Raw genomic sequence first — 8,268 nt, 5'->3', positions numbered from 1 at the left:
TGCGTGAGAGGCACGGCGTGCAGGAAGATGCAAGGGTAGAACACTTGTGCAAGATCAGGAGCTGTACAGTCGGCCTCTTGAATATATTTTTTTTATAAGGCCTCTTGAATATTGATTGCACGGTGACAGTGTGTTGACACTCAAATTTGTCCCAAGAAGGCATTAGACGATACAATGACAGAGAATGGTAAGCAGTGGATCATCATATGAAGATTGAAGCCAGATCATGCACTACAGCAGACGCATGCTTTGCCGAGTGCAATTGCACTCGGCAAATAGCTGTCGGCATATCCCTTCACGGCAAAGGCTTCTTTGCCGAGTGCCGCATGTCGGGCACTCGGCAAAGGATTTGCCGAGTGCCACGACGGCACTGGGCAAAGAAAAGCCGCCGTGACGGCCCCTTTGCCGAGTGCCACGCGTCAGCACTCGGCAAAAAAAATGTGTTTTTTATTTTTTTTAAAAAAATGCTTTGCCGAGTGCCTGCATCTGGCACTCGACAAAGCTTGTTTTTTTTTATTTTCTTTGCCGAGTGCTGTAGGTAGGCACTCGGCAAAGCAGTTTTTTTTTAATTTTCTTTGCCGAGTGCCTTGACCATGGCACTCGGCAAAGCTGGGAAGCTTAGTGTCCCAGATTCCCAGCTTTGCTGAGTGTCATGGTCATGACACTCGGCAAAGAAGTGAAAAAAATCAATTTTTTTTTTGTTTTTAGTCTTCTATCGTTGCAAACAAGATATACATCATATATATATATATATATATATATATATATATATATATATATATATATATATATATATATATATATATATATATATATATAGTATTACTATATGGTACTCGGGTACCAAATAGCTATTCAGTACTCAGCAGTAGTCAAACAGGCCTGACCCGCCGTTCGGGCCAGAGGCTCACAGGCCCAGTCCACCAACGACGTCGAGCGCAGCAGGTCAGCTCCCCCACCCACCCACGATTTTTTGCGGTTCCAATTTCCATACCCCGTCCGCCCGCACCGGCACTACTGCCGGCTCCACCCCGCACCTACCGACGCCGCGCCTCACCACTGCCCTCGCCGCCGCGCCCTTCCTCCAGTCCGCCCCCTCCGCTCGGTCTCCTCCTTCCTTCCCTCCGCCGGCACCGCCCGTCCGCACTCCCAGCCCCACCGCCGCCGCACCTCACCCCAGCCCCGCCGGCGCCGCCCTAACCCCACTGGAGTGTGATCCCCGCCACCTCCCGGTGGGCGAGGCTCACTCTCCTCCACCTCCCCACTGCAGTCCCTTCTCCGTCGAGCAGCAGGCGATGGTGGAGCGCCCCTAGGAACCGTTCATCTTCCTGCGGGCAGCGGCGGCGAGATCTGAGCAGGCGTGGTACCTAGAGGACGTCGGCGACCTCACGTGGCTCGACCTATGCGACGCCTGGCTACCGGTCAGGCGGTCACCGAGAACCGAGCCTCGCTTGTTTGGACATGCTGTTGATTTCTATTTTAGTTCCGTTAGAGATTGTAGTATAAAATCAACTCCTTTTTTGTGTAGTCACATCTATAAATTCTATTTGCCTGTGATCTATGTCAGATCCCAGAGATCTGCATCCTATTTTCAAAATCCACTCTACTATGATCTGAATATTTATTAATTATGCTTTCTGGTTCGAGCTAATAGTTTCATCAATGTTATTTATCCTCTTTTCTCTCTCTTTGTTTTTTTTGTGCAGATCACAAGCGCTTGCCATCAAAGCATCCTCATCCATCTACTCTTCGTGATTGTTCACATAGGTAGTTTCTTCTACTATTACTGATTTTGTTTGTGTGGCTAATTATGCTTCAAAAATTACAAGAGTATAAATTTTGCATTTGTTTCAATTGGAAATTAGCTTCTTTTTCAGCTTGCTAATTTTCCAATTTTACACGTAAGTTATGGCTGCTTTGGCTTCCAAATCATTAGCACTAGTTATGGCTGTTTTTGCTAATTTTAGTTAGCCTTCCACCTGCAGGAGACGTCGGCTTCATCTGCACTCCATCAGCAACAGTGGCGTGCAGCTAGGACGAAAAGGTATGCTGGAGAATGCTCTGCACTTGTTTGGACTGATCGCTGTCTCCACCGGTCATAAAATTCGCCATTGATTTTATGATTTATCTATGTTGATCTATATTTGCACTAGTTGATATTAGAGATTCAAGGTTTCTGACTGTTACTCATTGTGACTATGCACTGTTGTTCAACTTGCCCCCTTATCTTTGTTTGTGTGAACCCTGGCTGCCTAGAGCATGCATGAGGCCTTATCTTCTATTGCTAAATGTCCTAGTTTTTTATGGCAATTTTTCATTTTCTACGAACTGATTATAAATTCTGTGTAGCACTAATTCTGTGTGAATGTGAATACTTACAAACTGATGTAAGTACAATAAGAAGGTTAACGAGAACTAGCACATTGTACTAATAGGACGGACCACCTGCGACTATAAAAGGTTTATAGTTTTCCTAATCATTGTATGCATTTCCGGATTTTCTCTTATGAATGCAACCAAACCCTTAATTAATTCACTCAGCTTGTAAACATAGATTTCCGAACATGCTTCTTAAATTCTGTATCCATGGTTCGTTACCTTGGAATGTTATCTCATGAATGAATGAGATTGTTAAGTAAGAATAACCATCTTGAAAATCAAATACATCCAGGAACTGTGCCTTTTAAATTCTATGTTTTTTGTTGCAGGAGAAGCTCAACAAAGATCCCAACACAGTAATTAGGAAAATGAAAACATAGACACTGGTATGGATTTGTTGGAACTTCCTGTCACTTACCTTTTACTCTAATTGAATTAGTTTCTGAGCTCTAAATTTGATTGAACATTTAAACTTGCTAGGAGTGTAATGTAAGATTTGTAATGTAGAATTAGTTTCTTAGGATTTACTCTAAGTACAAGCATGATTCAAATTTCAGAAAATTTAGAAATAGACTCAATATACTTCTATTTGAGGTTAAAAATTTAGGGATACTGCTACAGGACAAGGCTCTTTGGAGCTAGATTAGTTAAAAGAATATTCATTGACTATTATATGCCTACCTTACGTTTCCTCACTTCATATAAGCACTCTCTGTTTTTTATTAGCAGGGTGAAATTTAATGTATGGAATTAACTAAATTATCTTACTGTAACCTAGATTGACCATTTTCTGGTAACACTCTGATGCTTGACATATCTAAATGCAGTAGAGGACCTGTTACAGAGTTATATTTTGTATTCTGTTCTACCAAAAGCGAATATATTAGGGACATAATAAACTGTCTGGAATTATTGCTTCCATTTGAGATTGTTTCATATGCCATGGCTCTGTCTTTTTATTATAATTTTTATTCCAGTATATGCTATTTGAGGGTAAGGGCTAGTGGATGATATATAAAATATTTATGAGTAGGCTAGTTTGGTTGCAGATAACTAAGGTTTTGTGAAATCCTGTATGCAGATGGCATGTGATGAACTACTATGTACAATTAATTTCAAGGTTGAGAACTTCTTTTATCTGATTCTCTTTCCTTGGTGCAGCACAATTTCATTCCAAGGCGAGGAGCTTCCAAGACTGTGTATGCCCTCTGCTCCTCAGCATCCTCTTTGTCGACTTTATATTTCCTTGTAAAATTCATTCTTTGTGTGTTCACTTGGTATCAACTTGTCAGAATCAGAAATCTGTAGATATCAACCTGTTAACTAGACTGACTGTGCACATGTTAGAACCTCTGTTTGTCCGAATGAAACCCGACAACATCTTTATAACCTGTTCCTGTCGTGGTTATGGTTGTATAGTTGCTGCCATTGTGTACGTCTTCTATCAGCTGATTTCTCAGGGGAATAAAATTATTCGCACTTGGGTAACATTCTTTGATTCCAGGAATCAATTGTTCGTAGTGGTGCTCAGTGCTTACAAAAGAAAACATATTTTTTGCTGTAAATTTCAGAGCAAAGCCTTTTGATTTACATGCTTGGTTTTGACAAACACAATTGATTCCTTGAAACAATTCTTGGTACATGAACTACCATTATTTGTCAATAGAAATTGATTGTCGAACATGTATACGGTGGTTGTTATTGGTTCAGTATGGGTTATGCTGATTCTGCCTCGTAATTTTCTAATGCTCAGAATTGAAAATATTCTTCCAAGTATAGCATCGCATTTGATGCCATTGGCCAGGTTTTTTATAAATGAAAGAATGCAGTGGAGCAGAAATGACAAAGGTGAACTGCTACTAGGAGCAAAAGTTGGTTTTCATATCTAGTGTAGTCAGTAGTTAGTTTATATGTAATCATTTCAGTGGAGTGACATTGCAATTTTATCTTATCTCTACTGCTATTGACAACCCTCATTTCCCTTTTACCTGCAACTTGGCAGCCCATTCTAGTTGTTCACTAGCTTACTTGAATTGAAGGTTATGTTCTTAAATAAATGTGTGGCGCACCCTTGATGTTCGTTTTCTCCATGATTTATGTGCCCTTCCACTGGTGTATTTATAGGTCCAGGACAAATTTAGTAAATAAAATTCAGATTATCTCTGATGAATGACACCCACTTTCCATTATTTTCATGCTTAGGTAGTTTTTCTTTCTGGTTGTTAAAAGAAATACTTTCATGAAATAGTTTTGTATACTTGAATTTTTCCTAATAAATTCAACAGTACAAAAGTCTTTTTCTGAATACTATGTTTCTAAGTGTTACATTTGAAGAATTTTATGAACTGTCATTCTATTTACTTATTTAGCTAATAAAAAAGTAACACACGGAGCGATCACAATTGAAAAGGAGACATTACTAGATTGGTGTGTAGATAGATTCTTTGTTTGCCTGTCACTCTAGTTAGGTTTCATGCATATGATAGACTGATAGTTTTCATAGGAACCTTTTATTAATCGGTTTCATGCATATAGATTCCTGCATTCTAGTTAGGTTGCATGGAGATAGGTTCCTGCAAGCCTTTTGTTAATCAAAGCATTTCCAGTTAGCTTTTCCACTAGTTCATTAGAGGTTCATTAGTATTCAATATATTTGTGTACTTCAGGTCTGCATGAAGGCTATTTGTGTGTTGGAAGCCATTGCAAGGGAACACAACTGATGCTTTTTCTATCATCGCTTTGTGTTTCATTTGAGAACACAGCTTCAAAGAGAAGGCCTCAAAGGTGAGCATCTTGCCAGACTGTACTAGTATTTCCAAATTTTTCCAGATTCGGCTTCTTATTACCATTTTAAATTATGTGGTATTGGTTTATCCTAGTATGCCATTTTAAAATTTTCAAGATTCGTCTTCAGTTTTGGATTGTGACAAATAATTAAGGTGGGGCCAAATGGAAAATCATATGGCGCCCAGGGAGGCTGGCACCCTCGTTAGCTAAAGGACTAAAATACCATGTTACAATGTTTCAAAAAATCATCACAAAAATCATGTATTTAGTACACCTAAAGTTAAGTGTAGCCGCAACAATTCACATTGAAATTCATCTTTGATGCTAAGATTAAAAAAACAGAAGTGTCGCTGTCAGCACATGATGAACAGTGCCAAAAGTTGATTGCTTTTCTATTTTGATTCTTGGCATCTAGGATGGATTTCAAACTGAATTGTTCCGGCTACACTTTTTGTACTACATACATGATTTTTGTGAGGGTTTATTGTTTTTTGAAACATTACAGCATGGTATTTTAGTCAACGAGGGCACCAGTCCCCCTGGGCACCAAATCTGCACTCGGGCCAAATTACCATTACCACAGAATTTATATATCTCACGAACTCTTGGCTCCCTGTATGAGACTGACTTGAGGTGTTGCGTGCAGTTACCAGCATCATGAGGGCAGATGAGATTACGAGCCACTACAATTTCTAGAAGGTTTGTTGGTTGTGGTGGTGTGCAGGCAAATTTTATTCTAGCTGTCTTTACTTTGACGATCAAAAATCATTTTCTGCTTAGTTTGTATCGCCTGTTTCTCTCTCATTATGTTCATCTACCATAGATCCTTATTCCTGTATACCAAAAGCTCAATAAACTGAGTGGTAATGATTCATGTTGGTTCAGTTGATGTACTATTGCACCTATTTTTCCATACAAATTACAGTTAAGCGATTTTAAATTTCCCTAGGTTTATTCAACCAGCTCCATGTTTGTGTTAACAAGGAGGCATCAGGAAAATCTTAATAGGAATCGACATATAGCCTTACTTTAAAAATGTTTCAATGCATTTCTCAGTTTTTGTTTCGTCAATGGACCACCAAACATTATATATGTATTTGTTCTTAGAACGTGTTCCTGTCCTTAGAATGTGTACCATATTACGTTTTGATCAGGTTGGGAATTCTAGAATCACAGACCAGAGATCCTATTGTGTTGCATATTGCTTTATATGTTGTCACGTCTCTTCTCCTTTGGATATTCCTAAGAATAGTCTCTTCATAAATCATAATTTAGGGGGGCACTTATTTTGAATGTCTTATCGAATTCATTAGTTATATGAGATGAACCTCCTATGACTCAAAGGCACTGTCAATGCATATCCTAGCAAGCCAGGTCTGGAATGTTCGTCCACTTTAGAGTGTTCAACCACTTTAGCTTCGCTAAGAAATCTCTTCTCTCTTTCTTGAAAAGCTGTTTCGCTGACAAATTCCAACAACTACCGAGCTACTATTGTTGTTATTATTTGATACTAGCAGCTACTTATGTTATATGATCTTTATAGGATGCCCTTTCCACAAGTAATATGGGAGCTAACAGATTTCTTCAGTGCCTGTTTCCACCGAAGGGAAGGCTTCATTTTATTTATGCCAAGTTAGATACTGCCAAAGTTGCATCCTATCTCTGAAGTTTACAGTGCATACCTCAAAATGCATGTATGCAGTTTAAAAAATGCATTGGAAGTATGAAACTCTGCTCCTCTATACTCTTTGTATGGCCACCTGATATGTTGCTACTACTGTCAACAACAATATGCACATTTTGTTTGTAATTGTTGACCCCTTCCACATGTCTTGCTTCACATACACATTGTTTTTCCCATCTTATATGCCCAGCCTAGGGGAAAAAATGTTTTTCCTCTGACTGATGTCTTCGTTTTTGTAGGAAATAGGTACGACCGATTGTCAGCTCTTCCTGTGAATATTTCCCTACTTCTATACTTGCTGCTGAATCTCAAACTATGAACCTAGCTACAGTTTCCTTCTGTACATTATTTCAATGGAAGAATGGAGTTTGCAGAAATAGGCTCATAATATGCACAGTCAAATTGCTTATTCTTCACTGTGTGCTTTGCATTGTTTACGGAATTTACAACAGTTTTCTACGTTACTGCTGCCTTCTCATGCTACATTTTTATGCTTGCTAGCCCACGCAGCTGCACGGGAGTCCTGCTAGTTTTAGAAACAATTATAGATTACACATGCTTTAGGAGCTAATAGATGGCTTGGATCAAATTGCAGCTATTGCAGTCATGGCACGCTTAGTCTCATTTAAGATGCACACTGAGGTGCTTGACGACACTTATTAGATTATTTTACCATTACCACATACATGGATTTATTTCACTTGAGAAAATAGTATCATAGAATAAAATGTTGCCACCTTGCTGTAGTTATTATTTCTTTTTTGGAGCCTTACTATACTGATTTTGTCGACATTTGCCTAGTTTATATTTCATTTGAGACGATCTCAGTTTGTTCAGGTAAAAGCCAGTTCGGGTCAGCCAATTCTGTCGAATCTAACTACAAATGCAGCAAAAACTATAAATGCCTAGTTCGTTTAGTGCTTTGCTTACTCTATAATCATGAAAGTTTCTTTTTAATGTTTTCTTTTGTTCTGCTTCTTTTTTTTCTCGAACTACGCAGGAGAGCTGCGCTTCATTTCATTAAGGTAGAAGAAAACAAAAAAATGAGTTCTGCTTCTTTTGACAGGTGAAGCAATTGGTGGTCATTAGAGAGGGGCGACAGAAGGGAGAGGGATGTATTAGTTTTGTTTTTTTTAACTCACAGATTGTATAATTTCTGATAAAAAAGTAATATTTTTTCCTTACAGATTGTAATATTTATGATCCGAAGAAGGTTATTTACCTGCTATAAATTACATGTGATTTTGTGGAATAACTCAGGCGGAGCCACAAAACTATATATATATATATATTCAAAATTGCAAACTGTATTGCAATCTTCTTTCACGATTCATTTATCAAAAAAATTATGTTTTTGGCGAAAAAAGGTTTATGCTTTGAAATGTCTCGTATGATTCATTTTACCATTACAAACATGT

At 38.6% G+C, this 8,268-nt stretch overlaps 1 long non-coding RNA gene across 1 annotated transcript; it reads left to right on the top strand.

Annotated features, from left to right (window-relative positions):
* The first annotated feature begins 1,003 nt into the window (after positions 1–1,003).
* LOC136504988 (uncharacterized) lies at positions 1,004–6,702 on the top strand. The gene is made up of 5 exons (XR_010771047.1): positions 1,004–1,421; positions 1,707–1,767; positions 1,986–2,044; positions 2,709–2,765; positions 6,480–6,702. It is a non-coding gene; the product is annotated as an uncharacterized lncRNA (long non-coding RNA).
* The last annotated feature ends 1,566 nt before the right edge of the window (positions 6,703–8,268 follow it).

This window comes from Miscanthus floridulus, chromosome 14 (assembly GCF_019320115.1).
Source record: "Miscanthus floridulus cultivar M001 chromosome 14, ASM1932011v1, whole genome shotgun sequence".
Lineage (NCBI taxonomy): Eukaryota > Viridiplantae > Streptophyta > Magnoliopsida > Poales > Poaceae > Miscanthus > Miscanthus floridulus.
This window is presented reverse-complemented; position numbering and strand designations above follow the sequence as displayed.